At 53.5% G+C, this 21,736-nt stretch overlaps 1 pseudogene; it reads left to right on the top strand.

Moving 5' to 3' along the window:
* Positions 1 to 244: 244 nt before the first annotated feature.
* LOC140708581 (SH3 domain and tetratricopeptide repeat-containing protein 1-like) lies at positions 245 to 21,510 on the top strand (annotated as a pseudogene).
* Positions 21,511 to 21,736: the final 226 nt, after the last annotated feature.

The raw sequence follows: 21,736 nt of genomic DNA, 5'->3' as shown, positions 1-21,736 counted from the left end.
GGCCACATCTTATGTGTTATCCTTATCTAGAGTGCGCCTTGTCGTCACGTTTAAAGTTACATGATGATATTCTGCCTCATAGAGTAGGTCCCAAACCGCATTCAACCCAGAAATGCACTCTTGCTTTTATACATAGAAAGTGCTTTCATATACCAAGTGGGAGAGCAGTCCTAAAATCTGGGCTGGAATCACAGAAGGAAGGCTTTGGGAAGCAATAGATTCCCTAATCCAAAGCTGGTTTTCGATGAACCTAGAAACAGGACCAAGAGAAGTGAATTTGCCTAAGGCCCTGACAGTGTCTCACGGTAGCATTTGAACCTAGCAGTTTCTTGACCTATTTCTTTAAATGATTAGTCATGCTTCCTCTGATTCCTATATAAACGTATTCCTCATTCATTCTTTTGTTTCAGTGAATTATTGCGGTGCTACCACGTAGCAGTATTTGAGTCAAAATGTGGCAGTGTTTATCCCTTTCCAAGGTTTTTAGTTGTACAGTTTGTCAAAGTTGTGCTAACAGTTTCTTGTTGGTTGCAAGGTGTCCTTTCAGAAGCCAATTGTGTGGTGTATTTATATTGCTTGTTGGAGGTAGTTTGGTTAGAACCTACTTTGAGTGGCTGGCGTGGGCCTGGGGGACAATAACAGCTGCCTGCTTCATGGGCAGAGATGAAATAATTGCTTCCTGGGAAGTACCATCCTCCTGGCCACACTCTCCAGCCCATTTCCTTTGTGGTGGTTTCCTTGCATCTGCATGGTTCTGACTTCGTGTGAGTCTCTTTTATTTTAGCATATGACTTCAGGCTGTGGGGAAGAATGGCCATTTTAGCACAGAGATGCACACAAAGGAACAACTGGCTAAATGTGAGTGAAGACATTCTTGGAGGGGGATTCATTTCTTTTATTCTGTAACAGGCAGTCTGGGAAACATTCTGGACATGTGGCCTGTGGCCTGCACTGTCACAGCTCCTCCCTGCAGGATCGCAGATGTTTGGAGATTGTAGTGATAACTGTTATCATTGAGAATGTCATTCTCACAGGCTCTAATAAGTCAGGATTTATTCAGTGTTAATTTGTTAAAGACAACTGTATTTCTAGCCAAATCCATGGGAGACGTTTCTCCTGGCAGTGTTGCTGGGGGTATTCCCGTGGCTTAGTCTTAGGGGAGCACACGCCTTTGAATACTGCTGAAGCTGTGAGTACCCAAAGCGCACCGGAGTACTTTTGCCATACGGGGTGTTAGTCACTGATACACGTCTCAGTCAGACCTGATGGATTCTTGACCCCTTCCTTTCTTAATTTTTTAATTTTTATTTTTTATTTTTGTTTTTTAAGAGCACAACCTCTCAGGTGGCCACCATGAATCTCTGGTGTTTTCAGTTGGCTGCAGCCTATTTGCTATCTCTGGTTCAAACATATTCGAAGTCTGATGATGCTTCCCTCTGTTGTTCTTCTGCTGTGTGACCTCCACGCATGCAGGGTTCAAGACTGTCAGAGCGGGGAGCCACCTTCACAACTGCCATGGTTTCCGGAACCTCCTTTATCTAGCCCTGGGGATGGAAGAGATGTCATCAGAGACGGAGGCTTATTAGGTTTACATGCCATTGATAACGAATGAGGAGGTTTTCTTTTATATAAGGGGAGCTTCTTATAATGTGCTTTAGTAGGGTAAAGAAGCTTTTGAGGTTTGCTTTCTCTGGAAAGATAATGTGTGATCCTGCTGTTGCTTTCAACAAAAGTATAATTTGCATACCAGTGCATGTTGTATTACTGAGCACTGGCTGACAAACGGTTCTTAACTCGTCATTCACTCCGCCACTGATTTTTGAATGGCATATGTGTGCCAGCTGTAGTAGGAACTTGCTATACTCTAGAACTAACCCTTATGAAATAGGGGTCCTGGCGGAAGCAAATGCATATAACTATAAAGGTTTGAGGGGATATCAGAGGGGGTGCCTATAGATGCAAACTTCGTTCATTCATTGCCCCATCTAGGAGATTTTGTGTCTTAGCAGCGTGTTCCATAGCAACACATCCCTCTATCAAAATATTCATCATATTATTTTGAAATTCTGTGCTTAGGTGTGTGTTTTTCTGACTAAGTTTAGAACTGGTTAAGGACAGGCTATGGGGTACGTATTATATATATGTACACACACACACATATATATATACACATTACCATTGTAAATATAGTATATATTTATATATATACTCATATATATATTTCTCCCTCTCTATATATACATACACACCACACATATATATACACACACACACATATACATGAAATACACACACATACACACACACTCTTCTACTGCCAAGCACAGAAAGTCAAAACTCGGCAAGGGTTCTTTTAGTGTTCATGAAAAAATAGATATGTTAGTTGAGAGCGTCCTTAAGTTGCCAGGGGAAAGAGGATGGATTCACAAAGGGAGATAGTGTGTTTTTTATTTTTTTCTTTGTTTAACTCTTGAATTCGAAATAATCCAGACTTATGGAAAAGTTGCAAAAATAGTACAGAGAATTCCCATATACTCTTCCCTCAGATTCCCCAAACATTTCACCCCATTTGTACTTTCTCTCTCTGTGGATATAATTTTTTTTTTTCTGAAATGTTTGAGAGAGGAAGGTAGAATGCAGGGCAGGGTGAAAGGCGGAAGGAGAGAGGTGGGTTGGGAGGCTTTTTTTTTTTTAACCTTCTAAGATGGAGTTTCGCTCTTGTCACCCAGGCTGGAGTGCAATGGCACGATCTCGGCTCACTGCAACCTCTGTCTTCTGAGTTCAAGTGATTCTCCTGCTTCAGTCTCCCGGATAGCTGGGATTACAGGCACCCACCACCATGCTCGGCTAATTTTTTGTATTTTTAGTAGAGGGGTTTCACCATGTTGGCCAGGCTGGTCTTGAACTCCTGACCTCTGATGATTCACCTGCCTTGGCCTACCAAAGTGCTGGGATTACAGGCGTGAGCCACTGTGCCTGGCGATTGGGAGGCTTTTGCAGTAACCCAGAGCGCTATGATGAGGGCTGGACCTGGTTGGAAATGATGAGGAAGGTGAGGAGTGGTTAGGTCTGGCACATATTTTGAAAGGAGAGTTTAAATGGGTTGGATGACAAGAGAGAGAAAAAGAAGTATTAAGGATGATGTCAAGGATTTTGGCCTGAGTAACTGGAAGACTAGAGATGCTGTTATTGGGATCGGGAAGACTATGGGAGGAGTGGGTTATAGCAGGGGGAATCAAAAGTGTGTTTTCGGCATGCTAAATTTGAGGTACAAAAAGGGATGTCAAGAAGTGTTGGCCGGGCGTGGTGGCTCACACCTGTAATTCCAGCACTTTGGGAGGCTGAGGCGGGCGGATCACCTGAGGTCAAGAGTTCTAGACCAGCCTGATAATTATTAAAATCGATCATTAATGTTTACTAATTAATCATATTATTGCTCCTAATACTGCGGGGGGTGTTCACCTACCTGTGATGTTGTTCCTAATGTCCAGGGACAGAGAGCATGATCTTAGTTTTAATATCGCAGTAGGTATACACTCACCCTGTGACACTGATCCTAATATCCAGGGGGGTAGAGTATGACATGACTCCCAACATAGCAATGAATGGACAGCCACCCGGTGATATTGCTCCTAATATTCACAGAAGAAGCGTATATTACTCCCAATATCGCAGGGAGGGTACAGCTCTTCTGTGATATGGTTCCTAGTATCTGGAGGGGGAGAGAATGATAATAATTCCAGTATCACAGGCTGTGTTCACACACCCTGTGATATTGTTATTAATATCCTGGAAGGGAGAGGAAGATATGACTCCCCATAGAGCAGGAGGCGTACACCCAGCCTGGGATATTGTTCCTAATATCCATGGAGAGGAGAGGCTGATATTACTCCCAATATGGCAGGGGGTATACATCCACCCTGTGATATTCTTCTTAATATTCCATGGCTGAGAGGTTGATATTACTCCCAGTATCACAGACACCGTACACCCCCGTGTGATACTCTTCCTGATATCTGGAAGGGGAGAAGACGGTATTAATCCCCATATCGCAGGAGGTGAACACCCATTCTGTGATATTGTAGAAACCTAGTTTTTAGATTCCTTCCTGGGCAGGGGTCGTCGCGAGAGACCACTCGACACGGAAGTCACAGCGCAGAGATTTATTGCTAGCGCACTAGGGTCCTATGTCCGAAGTTGGCCACAGGACCCTGAATGCCTAGTACAGGCAGTTTATAAAGGCAAAACCACAGAAACTCACAAAGCTTGAGGCGCAAGATGATTGGAGCAGGTTATGGCCTGAGCAAGGTGTCTTACTCTGATTAGTTGGTTTGAACCCGCGCGGGGTATTTCTCGGACTTGTTTTTCTGTTTGAGTTCCGGGAATTTTGGGTGGGTGTTTTGGATAGCCACCTGGTCATTGGGCGGGTGCTTTAGATGGCCACCTGGTCATTGGGCGGGTGCTTTAGAGCCTGGTGTGGCTTTTCTAAGCTTTCTAAGTTTCTAAGTCTCTTAGTCTCTAAGTTTCTAAGTCTATAAGTTTCTAAGTCTCTAAGTTTCTAAGTTTCTAAGTCTATAAGTTTCTAAGTTTTTGTGGCCTATTTTCAATATCTTTCCTAATATGCAGGGGGAGAGAGGATAATATTATTCTCAATATTGCAGAACATGTACATGTCCCCCCGTGATATTGTCCTTAATATTCCAAGGCACAGAAGACGATGTTACTCCCAATATCACAGAAAGTGTCCACCTCCCAGTGATGTTGTTCCCATGATCCAGGAGGGAAGAGGATGATATGACTTTCAACCCCTGCACCCTGCAATGCTCTCACCCTGCAACACTGACACCAGCTCAACCTGACATGAGAGCAGAGGTGCTGGCTGGGGGTGTTCATTGCTTCTCTGTTCTCCCTTGCCAGACTGAGTAGAGGAAGCTGAGACCGAGCAGCCGCAGGAACAAGGTAGGTTTTGCCCGTGGCTCAGGCTTCCTCTGGTTATGAGCTGGGCCTTGGAGTAACGCCGGGGGAGGGGACAGAGCTGAGTACGGTGGGCATTGGATGTGGCTGTCACCCCTCTGTGGTGTGGGCAGGGGACTTGAGGGATATCGCCTGAAGTGGGCCTGAACCTCCCATCTACTCTGGCACTGGAGGCCGTGGGGTCCCACACTTCTTCCAATGAACATGCTGAGCCCCGCCTGGTCCCCGACCGAGGTGGGGCATCCTTTCCACTGCTGAGGCCCACATGTAGCTGTGGGTTCCTTTTTCATGACCTGGAGAAACTGCAGTTCACCCTGTGCTCTGCCTCAGAGATGGGAGGCCACACTGCCCTCAGCAGGTAGCGGAATTGCCTTAGGTTACAGGGGTCTCAACTGAGGTCCCTGAAGGGTCTGCTCCTTCCTGGGGAGCCAGTGGGGAAGGGAAGGCTGTTGTAGGTTTGCCTCACGGAGGGGGTGGTTCTACCCTCTGCCAAAGTCACTGGAGCAAAGGCACGTGGCTCTCCAGCTGCCCCAGAGGCCAGGATAATGGCTGGGAGGGGCTGTGTGCCTCTGCCGGGTGGGGGAGATTTCTTAGCTAATCTAGTATAGTCAAGTCAGACATTTGCCTCTAAATCATATTTATTTGTTTTTTTAATTCCAAGGCTTTACACATGAATAAGGAGGCCGTTTGTATTGAAAATATTTTTTACATGTGATCTTGAAACAGAGAGTCTGTTTCAATCTAGGTTTTTCCCTTCCTAGTAATGCCTCCTTTCATCCCAGGTTTTCCAACAGGAAATGCGCTTGTTTGCTCACCTCTGGGAGGGGGTTTTGGCTAGGAATCCACCAAAGCCAGCAGGCACCAGTGGGCTGCTGGAGCAGTCTGGCCTTTGTTAACCCTTTAGGAACCGTGGGCTTCAGGTTTTCAGACCATCCAAGGTGAAGGTGGCCACAGGGGCCTGGAAGCTTTCCCATCCTTCCTGCAGGGATGGTCCGTTTCCCTGCACGGAGCTGGGTACATGGGTACAACACCCCTGTCCTGTGCCTTCGGTGGCTTTACCAATTTTGCATAGCAGCTTTTGAGCTGATCAATAGCTCTGATTGGCTATTGAGGATTTCATGGATTCCTGTGCCCCACCGGTGGGCCCAATATGCTGACAGAAGTTACATTTGTAGTTGTGGTGCTGCATATTCATGGGTCCAGTTAGAAGGCTTTGATTCTTTCTGAAGGGAAAGGCATCTCTGAGGGATCACTGAGCTGACATAGTCTCCTAAAACCTTGCTGTCAGGTGGGTGACAAAACAGGACAGGAGGGTGATTTTGTAGGAGAGTCGGGCCACGGGCCTGCGTGTTCTCTCTGTCCCCATAGTGCCGGAGTTCCTCCGTACTCCAGGCCTGGGTTTGCATTGCACATAATTCTCAAGGGCTCATGGCAAGCTGCGCCAGGGACACAGAGTGCGGGGATGTGGGGACCCTGCCCCCAGTGGACCAAGGACTCACTGCCGGACTCTAATCTGTCTAGGTGTTTTTGTGACTTGCAGAAATACCTCCTCTTTGCCTGGGCCTGGATCCACAGGAGACCCTGCCGAAGGTGAAGAATGTTCTGAAACAATGCAAGACCTGCCCAGGCTGCCCCCAGGAGCCAGCGTCCTGGGGTCTCTGTGCAGCATCCAGCAACGTGACCTTACAGGACCCCAAGGAGCCCTCCTTGTTGTTGGAAGCTGAGGACCACTGAGAGGACCCAGAGGCCCTGAGCTCACTGCTGCTGTTCCTGAACGCCCCCGGGTCCAAGGCCAGCTTCTGTGGGGCATGTTCAGCAGCTTTAGTGACGAAGAGGAGCTGACTGGGTGCCTGGCACAGGCCCGAGGCGTGGCCAAGAAAGCGACTCTGCTTCCTCCTGGGGCGGCTGTGCAGCAGGAGGCTCATGCTGTCCCAGGCCCGGGTGTACTTTGAGGAAGCCCTGGGGGCCCTGGAAGGCAGCTTTGGGGACCTGTTCCTGGTGGTGGCTGTGTATGCCAACCTGGCCGGCATTTACCAGAAGCAGAACGGGAGAAGTGTACATAGGTGGTTCCCAAAGCCATGGCCCTGCTCCTGGGGACGCCCGGCTACATCTGCAGCACCGAGGTGGAGGGAGAGCTCCTGCAGCTACCGCTGCAGCAGGCGTTGCGTGGCCAGAGCCTACAGGCCGAGGCCCGGGCCTGCTTTCTGCTGGCCAGGCACCATGCGCACCTCAAGCAGCCCGAGGAGGCCCTGCCCTTCCTGGAGCGGCTGTTGCTTTTGCACAGGGACTAGGGAGCCCCAGAGGCTGCGTGGCTCTCAGACTGCTCCCTACTCCTGGCTGACATCTACTCCTGGCTCCTACTCCTGGCCGCAAGTGCCTGCTCCACCTGGGGCTGAGCTGTGTCAAGGTGGCCTCATTGAGGACACAGGACTCACTGGCCGGCTCGCTGAGAAGCGTGAACCTGGTGCTCCAGAACGCCCTCCAGCCCCACAGCCTCCCCACCCAGACTTCCCACTACCTCAGGGGATCACTGGCTTCCCTAACCCCGGGCACAGGCCAGGCGCTGCGCGGCCTTCTCCACGCCAGCCTGGCCCAACTGTACAGCCACCGTGGCTACCACGGCCCAGCCATCACCTTCATGACATAGGCAGTGGAAGCCAGCGCTGTTGCCAGAGTCCGTGCCATCCTGGACCGCCTGATGGCCCTGGCCTGGCTGCACGTGCTTCATGGACAGAGCCCGTTGGCCCTGAACATCCTGCAGTCTGTCCAGGATGCAGTGGTGGCCAGCGAGGACCAGGAGGGTGTGATTGCCAACATGGTGGCCGTGGCTCTGAAGAGGACGGGCCGGACGAGCCAGACAGCTGCAGGCTACTACTGCGCCCTATGGGCGGCTTGGGACCTGGGCCAGTGGAGGAACCAGGCAGTAGTGCTGGCCAACTTCAGGACCCTGTGCCTGCACGCGAGTGCCAGCAGGCTGGCCCAGCACTAACTCCTGGGGGCCGTGCGGCTGTTCTCGAGGCTGCCCTGCAGGGAGTGTGGCCGGGACTTCACCCACATACTCCTGTAGCTGGGTACCCCTGCACCCGCCAGGGCCCGGCCCAGCAGGGCAAGGGCTACTATGAGTGGGCCCTTCTGGTCACCGAGGGGATGGATGCCGTGGAGAGTGAGTGCCAGTTCCTCCTGTGCGCCCTCTGGGGCCACTCGGGTCAGGGCACACCTGGGGTTTGTGATTCGGAAACAAGTGGTGGTTTATCCACCATCGAAAGTGCTGAGTCATGGCCAGCAGTAGATGTTGGCAAACGCCCTGGAGACAGGCGGTTCCCATGCAGGGCCAGGCCCTCTGTGCCCTACTGAGGCAGCCAGCTCTTCCTGGTTTGCCCAGGGACCATCCTGCCTTGAGCACTGAAGGTCCTGCATGCTGAGAATTCCTAGACATAACCCTGGGATCAAGGCAGGCTCGGCTGCGCTGGGACTTCGGGCCCCACCATGAGCCAGGCCCTGAACACCAGTTCTTGTGTCCGTGTTATCTGCTTGGAATGTTGGCAGCCTGCACACCTGTCATCCCACTTCACAGAGGACACGGGGCGGGTGATTGCCCAAAGCCGCAGAGCAGTTCATGCAAAAGCAGCTCGTTGTGCAGTGTGCCAGGCCCCCCCCACAAATGGGGCTTGTGGGGTCCTCGGGTGGCAGAGACTGAGCATGAGAATGTGAGCTTCAGGCCCCAGAAGCCACAAAAGGGTGAGTGGCGTGATGGTGGGGCAGCACTTGGCCCCGGGTTAGGGAAGCCTCTTTAGTCTGGGACCAGAGGGTTGAGAGCATTTAGTCAAGTAATAGGTGGTGGGGGAGGGGCTGGTGGTGGAGCCTGTGTGAAGACCCAGGGGTGAGTGAGTGGGGGTGAGTGAGCGGGGATGAGTGGGGTGTGAGTGAGCGGGGTGTGAGCGGGGGTGAGTGAGCTGGGGTGAGTGAGCAAGAGTGTGAGCGGGGATGAGTGGGGTGTGAGCGGGGGTGAGTGAGCGGGGATGAGTGGGGTGTGAGCGGGGGTGAGTAAGTGGGGGTGAGTGAGCGGTAGTGTGAGCGGGGATGAGCGGGGGTGAGTGAATGGGGGTGAGTGAGTGGGGTGGGAGCGGGGATGAGTGAATGGGGGTGAGTGAGCGAGAGTGGGAGCGGGGATGAGTGAATGGGGGTGAGTGAGTGGGGTGGGAGCGGGGATGAGTGAATGGGGGTGAGTGAGCGGGAGTGGGAGCGGGGATGAGTGGGGTGGGAGCGGGGATGAGCGAACGGGGCTTATGCAGGGAGGTGCAGAGTTGGGAGGGGGTGGGTTGGGTGCTGGATGGTGAGAAGCTCTTCTGGAGAGCTAAGCAGGGCCTGGGGCCTCAGGCTATGGCTTGGCCTTTTCCCCAAGAGCACTGGGGAGCCATGGAGTGCTATCGAACAGTCTCTGCAGACTGAGCAGTGAACGGACAGTAGGTGGGCAGGGCTGTCTGAAATCTAGGCCACAGAGAATAGATGAGGAAGTTGAGTCCAGGGAAATGGCTGAGATAAGGGATACTGTTGAGTTCCCTCTGCCTTGCAGCGTTTTGTCATGGCATAGTGAGACCACTCAGAGGTGCCTCCTGTGGCCTGGACCAGAGCCCCAGGGGCTGTGACCAAACCTGCGCATTTCCCAGCACAGGCCCGGCACCCACTCCTGGCCCTAGGAGGGGTGAGATTTTGGAAAGGACTGAGTGAAGGGGCCCCGGTCCCACACATCTGCCCAAGGAGGGTTGGGGGATTCAGACCCAGGCTTCTTCCCCAGGGGCATTCTCTGACTGGAAGGAGACCCTCCAGGAACCCAGCGTCCCAGGCCCCACTGCAGCCTCCGCTGGCTCCTGGCACAATAGACTCTGGCACCTCTTCCTGTGAGGCCCTCCCCGGGGTGCTGGGGGATTCAGACTTGGAAATGCAGGCCAGGGAACGGGGATCATGCTTCCCTGTCTCCCCACCCTGCGCTGAACTCTCGAGGAGACCGAGGGCGGGGCTGATACCCCACATGCTTCCTTGGGGTCATTTTTGAGTCACTTTCGGTAGTTTGTGTCCTTCTAGGAGTTTGGTTGTTGTGTCTAGATGGTCTGGTTTGTTGGTGTACAATTGTTCGTAGTGTTTTCATGGAATCCTTTTATTTCTGTCAGGTCGGCAATAATGTTTCCTCTTTCATTTCTGATTTTAGAAACTTGGGTTTTTAATTTTTTATTTCTTCATTTTTATTAGAGATGGTGTCTCATCATGTTCCCCCAGGCTGGTCTTGAATGCTGGCCTCAGCGATCCTTCCACCTCGGTCTCACAAAGTGCGGGGATGACAGGCATGAGCCATGGTGCTCAGTCTCCAATTTTAGTCATTTGTGTCTCATCTTTCTTTTCTTGGTCAGTCTGGTGAAAGATTTGTCAATTTTGTTATTATTTTCAAAAAACCCACCTTCGGTTCTGTTGATTATCTCTTTTGTTTTTCCATTCTCTATATTTTTACTTCCCATTTCCACTCTCATGTTTATTATTTTCTTCCTTTTATTCACTTTGGGTTTAGTTCTTTTTCTAGTTTCTCAAGGTGGAAGGTTAGGTTTTTGATTTGAGATTTTTCTTCTTTCTTTGAATGTAGACATTTACAGTTATAAATTTCCCTTTCAGCATTGCCTTAGCTGCATCTTGGAATGTTTGATACACTGTGCTTTTTTTTTTTTTTTTTTTTTTAAGACAGAGTTTTGCTCTATTGCCCAGGCTGGGGTGCAGTGGTGTAATCTTGGCTCACTGCAACTTCTACCCAGGTTCAAGCCATTCTCATGCCTCAGCTTCCCGAGTAGCTGGAATTAGAGATGTGCACCACCACACCCGGCTAATTTTTGTGGTTTTTTTTTTTTTTTTTTTTTTTTCAATAGAGACGGGATTTCACCATGTTTCCCAGGCTGATCTCAAACTCCTGGACTCAAGCGATCCTCCCACCTCGGCCTCCCACAGTGCTGGGATGAGAGGCGTGAGCCACCGCGCTGGCCCGGGCTGTGCATTTGTTTGCATTCTTCTCAAATTAGTTTTCGGTTTCCCTGATGGTCTCTTTGACTCACTGGTTGTTTAGGAGTGTGTAATTTCCACATATTTTTGAATTTTCCACATTTCCTTCACTGTCGATTTCCAGTTTCGTGCCAGTACAGCTGAAGAACACCTCTGCTTTGGTCTCAGTCCTTCTCCCTTCACTGAGGCTCCTTTTGTGGCCTGGCACATGGTCTGTCATGGGGAATGTCCCATGGGTGCTCAAAAGGATTGTGTATTCAGCTGTTGTTGGGTGGCGTGTGTGACAGATGTCCATTCGGTGTATCTGTTTTCCTGTGTTAATCTCCGGAATGTTTCTGACACTAGAAAATCAGAAGTTTTCCACAGTTCCCAGCGCCCTGGCTTTGGGAGAGGCCAGTGAGCCTGTGGGTTTGGAGCCTGGTTGCATGAGAGAAGCATGTGTGGGAATGCCAGGGGCCGGCTTTGAACCCCATTCCCCCAACATGATGCCGTGTGTGGCAGACATAACGCTTGGCTTTGCTCTCTCAGGGTTCTATCTGTGACAGGGGCTACTTGTGCCTCTGACCTCATCAGCTCAGGCTGAAGGTGGCCCTGGTCCTGGCCAGAGGGGCTTTGTGAAGCAGAAATAGATGGCCTGGTGCAGGGGCCGAGCCCCTGCTGTTCACTCTGTGTCCATCCACAACCTCGGCCCTGGGAGTTGTAAAGAAGGCCGGCCTGTACCATGAACATCTGCACCAAGGTGTGCCCATGTCACAGGGTGCTCGGCGTCTGCCCTGGCACAGGTGCATGGCCTGTCTGCGCTCAGGCGCCCCGCCTATGGGGCCCAGGCTCACAGAGGTGTGAAAGAGGCAAGCAGGGGCCTCCGAGCCCAGCCAGCCTCGCTTCGATGCTGGGAGACTAACGTCTTCCATTTTGTCTTCTGCCCAGGCCAGCTGCGGGCCGTCCAGTGGCTGTGCTACTTCTACAGCGCCGTCAAGCCCAGCGAGGCCCAGTATGTCATCTACCACGATCTCCAGCTGTCCCTGGCCCACAAGGTGGCCGACAAGGTGCTGGAGGGGCAGCTCCTGGAGACCATCAGTCAACTGTACCTGTCCCTGGGCACGGAGCGGTAAGGGCTAGCTTTGCAGGGGTGGAGGTGGGGGTAGGCAGGGAGAGGGGCACAGGGAAGCTGGCCCAGGGCCCAGCAGCCCCTCTCCTTTTGAGCATTTGGTGCTTTGGCATCAGATGCTTTGAGCTGGTGGGCCTGGGGTCATCCCAGGGCTGCTGCTAGCCCGTGAGTCACAGCTTGAGCCTCCCTTGTTGGGTCAAAGGTCATCTCAACCCCAGCAGAGGCAGTAGGTGCACTCTGGGCTGTTCTTCCTACTATGGTGGCTTTTGTCATCTGACCTATGCCTGCCCCGAGTCTTCACTCCTGGCCTTCGTCTGTCCCCTTAAATGTGACCACAGCAGCCACCTGTGGCTTCTCTCCCACAGAAGACAGAGCCAGTTGTGTCACCTGCTTCCCTGGGGCAGGGTTTCAAGGTCTCACGTCCCATATGTGGCCTACTCACCTTCCCCCAAGCATCCTGACCTGGTGGGGTAACCATGGCCCTGGCCACCCCACCCACAGGGTCTGGTGACATTGCTGCAGTCACACCCCCTCGAGTGTCGGACTTACTTAGAGAACAGGGAAGGAGCCAGATTCCATGGGGACCTGGAAGACTGGCTCCAGTCTTGGCCTCAGGTTCGCAGAAGGAAAATGGGCCAGTGTGCTAGAGCCATGCTTCTCAAAGTGTAGTCCCTGGACCAGTAGAGCAGCATCCATGTCACCTAGGAGCTTGTGGCAAGTGGGAGTTCTAGGGCCTGCCCCAGGCCTGTGGAGTTGGAAGCTCTGGGGGCAGGGCCAGCAAGCTATAAGGACAGGCCTCCGGGTGACTGTGATGCCTGCACAGCTTGAGAACCATCGGCCTAGATAGCCTCTGAACACTAACGGCTCCTGGTGCGTCTGGAGAAGACACAGGCCATATCTGGGAGGCAGGGGAGATGGACGAGCACACTCCTCCTGCCACAGGGCAGCACGATGCTCGATTCCCTCAGAAGGATGTCCTTCATCTTTTCCATGCCGTGTGTGTTCACCCTGGGTCTCCCAGCTGCCTGGCAAGGGCAGAACACTGCACACACAAGAGGGCCGTTCCCAGTCCCCACATGCCAGATTCATCTGTCACCAGACCCACGGGAGGAGGCAGACTGGTTCCAGGAGGATGAGAGCCCTTGTTCTGACACCTGCGTCTGATTCCAGTGATTCCAGGGCCTACAAATCCTCTCTGGACTACACCAAACGAAGTCTGGAGATTTTCGTTGACCTCCAGAGGAAAGAGAAGGAGGCGCATGCCTGGCTGCAAGCAGGGAGGATCTATTACATCCTGCGGCAGAGCGAGCTGGTGGACCTGTAAATCCAGGTGAGTGGCAAGGGATGCAGGAGGACCCCTGTGCTGTTCACTCTCTGTCCATCCACCCATCCATTCATCCTCCCATCATCTGTTTACCTGTGCATCCTTCCATCCATCCATCCTTTTATCATCCATCTATTCACTCGTCTATCCATCCATTCACCTGTCCATCCACCCATCCATTCATCCTTCCATCATCTATCTGTTTACCTGCTCATCCTTCTCTCCATCAATCCATCCTCCATCCATCCATCCATTCTTCCTTCATCTTCCCATACACCTGTGGGTCCTTCCATCCATCCATCCATCATGCATCCATCCATCCATCCTTCCATCATCCATTCATCTGTTCGTCTTTCCACGCATCCATCCATCCATCCATCATCCATCCATCCTTTTATCATCCATTCGTTCACCTGTCCATCCATCCATCCTTCCGTCTATCTTTCCATCATCTATCCAACTGTTCATCCTTCTATCCATCCATCCATCCATCATGCTTCTGTTCACCTCTTCGTCCATCCATCCATCTTTCCATCTAGCCTTCCGTCCGTCCATCCTTCCATCCATCCTTCCATCCATCTTTCCATTATCCATCCAACCATCTTCCATCCATTCACTTGTCCATTCGTCTATTCATTCAGTCATCATCCATCCTTTTATCATCCATTCTTTTATCATCCATCCATCCATTCACCTGTTCATCCATCCCTCCATCCATTCTTCCTTCCTTCCATCATCCATTCACCTGTTCATTCTTCCATCCATCCATCGTCCATCCATCCATCATCCATCCATCCTTCCATCATTCATCCACTCGCCTGCTCATCCATCCATCCATCCATCCTTCTATCATCCATCCATTCACCTGTTCATCCTTCCATTCATCCATCCATCATCCATCCGTCCATCTATCATTCATTCATTCCTTTATCATCCATTCATTTAGCCACCATCCATCCACCTGTTTGTCCATTCATCCATCCATCCTTCCATTATCCATCCATTCACCTGATCATCCTTCCATCCATCCATCCTTCATCCATCCATCCATCCATTTATCCATTCATCCATATATCCATCCATCCATCTATCATCCATCTATCCTTCCATCATCCATCCACTCGTCTCCTGTTCATCCTTCCATCCATCCATTTATCCATTCATCCATATATCCATCCATCCATCTATCCATCTTTCCTTCCATCATCCATCCATTCATCTGTTCATCCTTCCATCCATCCATCATCCATCCATCTGTCCATTCATCCATCCATCCTTTTATCATCCATCCTTCATTTATCATCCATCCATTCACCCATCTATCCATCCATCCGTCCATTCACCATCCATTCACCTGTTCATCTTTCCATCCTTCCATCCATCCGCTTGTTTATCCTTCCATCCATCCACCATTCATCCATCCACCATTCATCCATCATTCAACCATCCATCATTCATCCATCCATCCATTTATCCATTCGTCCATATATCCATCCGTCATCCATCCATCCTTCCATCAACCATCTACTCACCTCCTGTTCTTCCTTCCATCTATCCATCATTCATCCATCCTTTTATCCATCCATTCACCCGTCTATCCATTCACCTGTTGTTCCATCCATCTATCATCCATCCACCCATCCGTTCATCCATCCTTTCTCCCATCCATCCATTCACCCACCCACCAATCTACCTATTAATGCATCCCTCCATTCATCTATCTGTCCATTTGTTTATCCATACATTCGTATATCCACCATCTATCCATCCACATGTACATACATCATCTACCCTCCACCCATCCATAATCTACCCACCCATACATACATACAGACATACACACATCATTCCATCCATCCACCCCTCCCAGCATTAATCTATCCACACACCCGTCCATCCATGTGTCTATATCTCCTCATCCATTCATCCATCCATCCACTCATTCCTAAGCCACTGCTGAGCACCTGTTGTGTGCCTTTTCCCTCCCTCCACCTGGTTCCCTCACATCCTCCCCCGGTGGCCAGCATCTTCTCCCTGAGGGCAGAGGCGCAGCCCCTCACAGTGCCCAGCACCTGCTGGTATACAGCACATGCTCAAATAATGTGACCACTGAGTTAACACACAGAAGAACTTGCTCCAAGCGACAGGTGGCACATCTCCTTACAAAATGAATCTTAATCATAGTGGCTGTTTTCAGAGGCTTTCCCAAACGCAGTGTGATCTGGAACAAATTGTGAAGCACACGAGCCTGGTGAAGCTTTCATTATTGAGCACCTGCTGTATACCTCCTTGAGCTGAGGAGAGGGATCAAGAGCTCATGGTCAAGAGGGGACCAGGCCCACCCACAAACACTGTTGATGTGGCAGGGATGTGGCAACGCAGAAAGGAGCCAGGGGCTGGGCTCCCAGCAATCTGGGGGCCACGGAGACTGGTTTGAGTGCAGGTGGAGTGGGCTAGGGCTAACCCTGTTGGTAGGATTCACAGGTATCAGGCTCCTGGGCTGCAGCTGCTCAGTCACCTCCCGGCACTCAGGTGCATCAGTTCATTGTCCTCATGCCAGTGGTGGGAGCAACCCTCATGCACAGGGTCTGAAAAATGCTCAGGTGTACCTGTACTGTGTGAGAGGAAGGAGCCTGGCAAAGGCGCACGTAGCCTCCTCGCTAGGTGTGGGTCTTGAGGGAACTTCTGTCTCCTTTCAGGTGGCACAGAATGTGGACCTGTACACAGGCGACCCCAACCTGGGGCTGGAGCTGTTTGAGGCAGCTGGAGACATCTTCTTCAATGGGGCCTGGGAGCGGGAGGAAGGCATGTCCTTCTACCGGGTGAGCTGGCCTGTGGGCTGATGTGGGTGGGCCTCAGTGGGGCACCTGGAGGGCTGAGGCACAGGTGTAGCAGGGTAGAGGCCTCACACCTGGAGGCAGGGCCACCCATGCACATGATGAGTTTCCAAGTGGTCTCACTGGGAATGATATTGACCATGCCCCTGCCCGGGACAAACGCTCAGGGCCTGGACATGACAATGGCTCTACCCTTGTACCTGATGACCTCAAGCAACCATGAGGGGGAAGTCCTGTCCCCATCTTCCAGATGAGGAAACCGAGGCTCAGAGAGGCACAGGGATATGTCAAAGGACACACAGCATACCAGTGGGAGGCCCAGGTCTGCATGCATCCCAGAGTGGGGCAGCTTCTCCCTTCCTCTGAGCTCACGGTGTGGCTCAGCCCTCGGCACAGATAAATGTGGTGTTTTTAGAGCGGAGAGGAGTGCTGGCTTCCCCCAGTCAGACCCCCGGTGGGTCTCCGAGGTGGGAGAGGCTGGTCTGAGGCTGTCGGGTGTAGCTAGATGGGCGGCAGGTGACTCTTCAGCCCCCAACTTGGGTGTCTGAACTATGTGTTATCCCAGAGCACAGAGCTGTGTCGAGGTGCAGGGGTAGCTGGGGCCTGGGAAGCTCCAAGCACATGTTTGAGCTCTGAGAAGGGCGCTGGGCAAGGTGGGTGCTGTGGGAAACCTGACCCCACCTGCCTGTGTGGTAGGACCAGTCCCTGCCCCTGGCAGTGACTACGGGCAACCGCAAGGTGGAGCTGCAGCTACAGCTGTGCAACAAGCTGGTGGCACTCCTGGCCACACTGGAGAAGCCCCAGGAGGGCTTGGAGTTTGCCTACATGGCCCTAGCACTCAGCATCACTCTGGGTAAGTCCCCTGAGCCGCTGCCCTGCCAGGACCCACACTTTGCCAGAGCCCAGCCTCCAGGTCTGCAGGCCAGGAGCTGAAACAGCTGCTGCATTTTCCTGGTCTCCTGTCCAGGCAGGCAGATCTGCCCAACTGGCTTCCCCGTCCGGCTGTGAGGAACAGCCCGAGGTCTCTCACGCAGTGCAGAGTTCCCTGCCTGACTGAGCTCTGCTTCCTCTGCCTGTTCCCGCTGCTGACCACAAGGGCCGCCCAGTGTGCCCTCTGCCTTCCAGACATGCCAGGCATCTCATTGGTCCCTGTATGTGTCAGGCTGAGTGGCACATTCCCTTTCTCTTGTTCCCTTCCCACCCTCATCAACCACACGGCTCTCTGGCTGATAAAATCCCGGTTCCTCTTCCAGCAGTCTGCCCCTTAAGGCCGGGCATCCCCTGGTGCTGTGCCAGGGTCATCTGTCCCCCTCCAGAGACAGAGAACCCTAGGCAGGCCACATGCCCCAGCGCCTTGTGTCCCGTGGCCCTGTACACAGTAGGTGTGCAGCTGACTCCCCAAGGTAGGGGACTCTGATCGTGACACACCCAGGAGGAGTCAGATGTCATGTCTGTGGGTTGCCTGGAGCCAGGGAGCCCGGGAGTACCTGGACTGCATGGCTTTTGGGCTCCTCTGGTTAAAACCAGTGAGCAAAGGCAGGTGGCTATGTGTAGACACAGAGCTGGGCCATCCAAGTCCCACTTTGCCAAAGCCTCACAGTAGACAGGGGCAGGCCTTATTAGTTCTGCTTTGCAGATGGGAAAGTGAGTCTGGGAACCTGGAAGAGAATGGCCAGAGCTGCCCAGGTGACCACAGGTGCCTGGAGGCAAGTCAGGTGTGCTGCCTGGGGTCTGCATACCTGCTCCTGAGGGGCCTGTGCCCTCCCTGCCCCAGGGAGCCACGTCCTCACACCTGCCCCTTTGGCCTGCACCCCAGGTGACCGGCTGAACGAGCGCGTGGCCTACCACCGGCTGGCCGCCCTGCACCACCGGCTGGGCCATGACAAGCTGGCGGAGCACTTCTACCTCAAGGCCCTGTAGCTCTGCAACTCGCCGCTGGAGTTCGACGAGGAGACCCTGTACTACGTGAAGTTGTACCTGATGCTCGGTGATATCATCTTCTATGACCTGAAGGTGGGTAGGAGGGGCAGGGCTCGGAGTGTTCCCGGCCCCCTCGGGGTGGGATCCCAGAGGCCTGGGTTCCAGCCTTCCTTAGGAATGGCCCAGTGGCCTCCCTGGAGCTCTGTACCCAGCTGGAGGAGCCAGCAAGCTTAGCAGATATAATCCAGCTCCCAAGATGGCCAGGTCCCACCCTCAGGAACTCAGTCTCAGCCACGGAGGCTAACACACGAGTGGGCAATGGTGGCCTCTGAGTAAAGAAGGGGGATTGTAGTCAGGGGGCCCTCCTGGAGGAGGTGACACCAAAGCTGAGTCTTGACAGTCAAGTGTCAAGTTGCATTTAACAAAGAAAACAGGGTCGGGAGAGTGACATTTCAGAGGATGGCATCATCCTCACATTGAATCCACGTTGCAAGATCCAACCCAAATCCTGGCACCTCCTCTAGGAAACCTGCCCAGGGTGCCAGCCTGCACTGAGCAACTCCTTCCTAGAGTCCCGAGACACCTTGAATCTTCACACCACCCAGGAAGGGTGGGGTGGGACCAGTGTCTTACCATTGGGTTCACAGACAGGGAAACCCCAGCTCAGGGCAGGTGTATTGGGGCGAGGCCCCAGCCAGCCAGGCCTAGGCCTTGCTGGGTCGGGTCGGTCTGGAGGGGACGTGCTGTGCTCCCTCTGCCCCCAGCCCTGCAGGGCTGGAGAGCTGGGACTGGCAGACTCAGACCTGGGCTGTCTCCACCCCTCTGCCCAGGAGGCACCGCCCCTCCTCAGCATCGCACTGGCACCGCGTCAGTGCTCCTTATGGGCTGAGGGGCCAGGGCACTCTAGTCCAGGGGCCGAGATCTTGGGGGCCTTAGAACAACATAAGGAGCTGGGGCAGCCCTAAGACCCTGCCCCGTATTCCCCACCGCAGGCCTACGGCGGCCCGGGACGCCTCAGCCCAGTGCTGGCGACACCTGGTGGTCAGAAGTGGTCCCTGTGGACTCCCAAGTCCCAGCCAGACAGGGAGGTGCCAAGTGTCAGGCCCAGGGGGACACTGCTCACCGCTCAGGGGCTCACCTGGGACCCAGGAGGACGGGCCTCCCAGAAGAGGCCTTTATCTCTCTTGGTCAAGCCTGCCACCCACTCCGCCTGTCCAGGAGAAAGGAAAGGGCCAAGTAGTACCTGAGAGGCCAAAGTCCACTGTTGGGGTCGAGGGGCAGAGGCCTCCTTCACCTCCTTGCCATGCACAGTCCTCCTTCACCTCCTTCCCCTGCACAGTCCTTCTTCCCATGTACAGTCCTCCTTCCCCTTCACAACCCTCCTTCACCTCCTTCCCATGCACAGTCCTCCTTCCCATGCACAGCCCTCTGGGCCTCATCGTGACTGTGCTGTCAGCACAGGCCAGCTTCCCACAGGGAAGCCCCCTTAGAATTCCCCAAGGGCGGCTGTCTTTCCAAGGCTACACCCTTCTCCTTGTATAGGAGGCTCTGGACCCAGGGCCCAGAGGAGTGGGAGAAAAAGCCGGGCTGGATGGAGTCTGGAAGGCTGGCAGAGAAGCAGGGGAAAATGGGCATCTTTGCCGATTGCCTCTAAAATGGGGTCCCCTTTACACGTGAGAGTGAGCCTTGGAATAGGGTGGATTAGGTGTTTACTGGCTCAGCCTGCCACTCACTAGCTGCTGCACACACTACAGGCACACGGAAATGCACACGCAATTTCACACAGGCACAGGCACGTACACAGGGACACACATGCAGGCACACAAACACGTACGAGCACAGGCACACGCAGAGACATATGCATTGACTGGCTCCTTCCTGTTTAGTTGGGAAGCCCCCACCCCTTCAGGAAGCCTTTGCCTTCCACCCCCAGCTGAGTCTGGGGCCTCCTGGGGACCCCACAGGCTCCTGGGCTTCCCTCTGCCACAGCCCGGGCCACCCTGTGTGGTCAGTGTTGACTCTTAAGTCCCTCAGACTGGGAGCAAGGACGTTAGGCTCAGCCACGCACCCAGCGCAGAGTCCAGTGTTCGGCTGGGCTGGGAGCATTGGATGAGCAGTGGCCGTGACTTGGGGACTTCTCACGCCCCTGCTCCGTGTGTGGGGCGGGGCAGTGAGGGAATGGACTGCTGCATCTTGGACTTTGTCATTGGCCCTGGGAGCCATCTTGAGATGGTAAAGAGGGACAGGCCAGGCATGGGTCTTAGAGAGGTCCCTTGGGTGACCCCCATGTGGAGGAGGTGCCTGGGGAGAAGCCGGGTGGGGCATGGGAGGGTGAAGGAGGAAGTCTGGGAGACGGCATCCCAACCCAGGGATGGTGAGTTTGAGCCAAAGATGCATTGAAAATGGGAGTGGATGTCTGGGGAGTCACATTCCGTCAATATTTCAGGGAGCATTGCCAGAGAGGACACCTGAGAGATGGTTTTGTACCTGGCCTGGCCCCTGGAGGGCCTGGAAATGGTCAGCATGGACAGGGGCCAGAGGGGAGCCTAGGTCACTCAACGCTGTGCCCCTGCTGTGGCTTGGAGCCACGGGTCCTGCATCGAACTCTCAGAGCAGGCGGGATCTGCCCTGACCTCAGCCCATGGGGAAAGCAGCCACTGCCTGCAGATAGGGTGGCACTGGGGCAGGAGGCTTGGGGTGATTGGGGTGTAGGGACAGTCAGGAAGGCTTCCAGGGGTGTCAGGGTCATCCCCACCTCCTGCAGCTGAGACCACAGCAGTGTCACAGGCTTCGGGGCTCATGGGGTAAGCCAGCATCGGATGGACATGTGGAATGACCTGGAGACAGGAACGGCCTCTGGGAAGACGGGCTCCGAGTCCCCCTTTTGCTCAGCACGGCCTGTCCCTTTCAGGATCCGTTTGATGCAGCCGGGTACTACCAGCTGGCACTGGCAGCCGCCGTGGACCTGGGCAACAAGGCACAGCTGAAGATCTACACGTGGCCGGCCACCATCTCCCACAACTTCCTCCTGGACTGCGAGAAGTCGCTCTTCTTCTACCAGAAGGCCAGGACCTTCGCCACAGAGCTCAACGTCCGCAGGGTCAACCTACAGCCTCTGCCACTCTGCGGGTGGGCCCCCTGGTTGACCACTAGCCACCCTCACTGAGGACAGCATCCGAGGCAGTGGGTATTGTGCAAGGAGGATGGTCTCCTGCCTCTCCTGGTGTCTCCCGTGGCTCACTTTCTGGGTAATGGAGGCATGAAAGCAGGGTTCAAATAGCAATAAATGTGTTTTTTTTGCAATAACATACCGAAGTCCCCAAGGCATCCTTCCCTGTGTGCTTCCTGGGCTGTGTCTAGGGGCCAGCTCCTTCCCTGGTGGCAGCCCTCTGATCTTGGGGATGAGAAGGACCCTGAGTCCAACAGACCTGGGTCAGGTCACCATGAGCCTCGGTTTCCTCGGAGACCAGAGGGGAGATGGTGGTGGAACTCCCTGGGCAGCTCCCTGCTCTCCCTGCTCAGAGCTCTTGCTGT

This window comes from Chlorocebus sabaeus, chromosome 16, assembly GCF_047675955.1.
Source record: "Chlorocebus sabaeus isolate Y175 chromosome 16, mChlSab1.0.hap1, whole genome shotgun sequence".
Lineage (NCBI taxonomy): Eukaryota > Metazoa > Chordata > Mammalia > Primates > Cercopithecidae > Chlorocebus > Chlorocebus sabaeus.
Note: the sequence above shows the minus strand (reverse complement) of the source record. Positions and strands in the feature narration are given on the sequence as shown.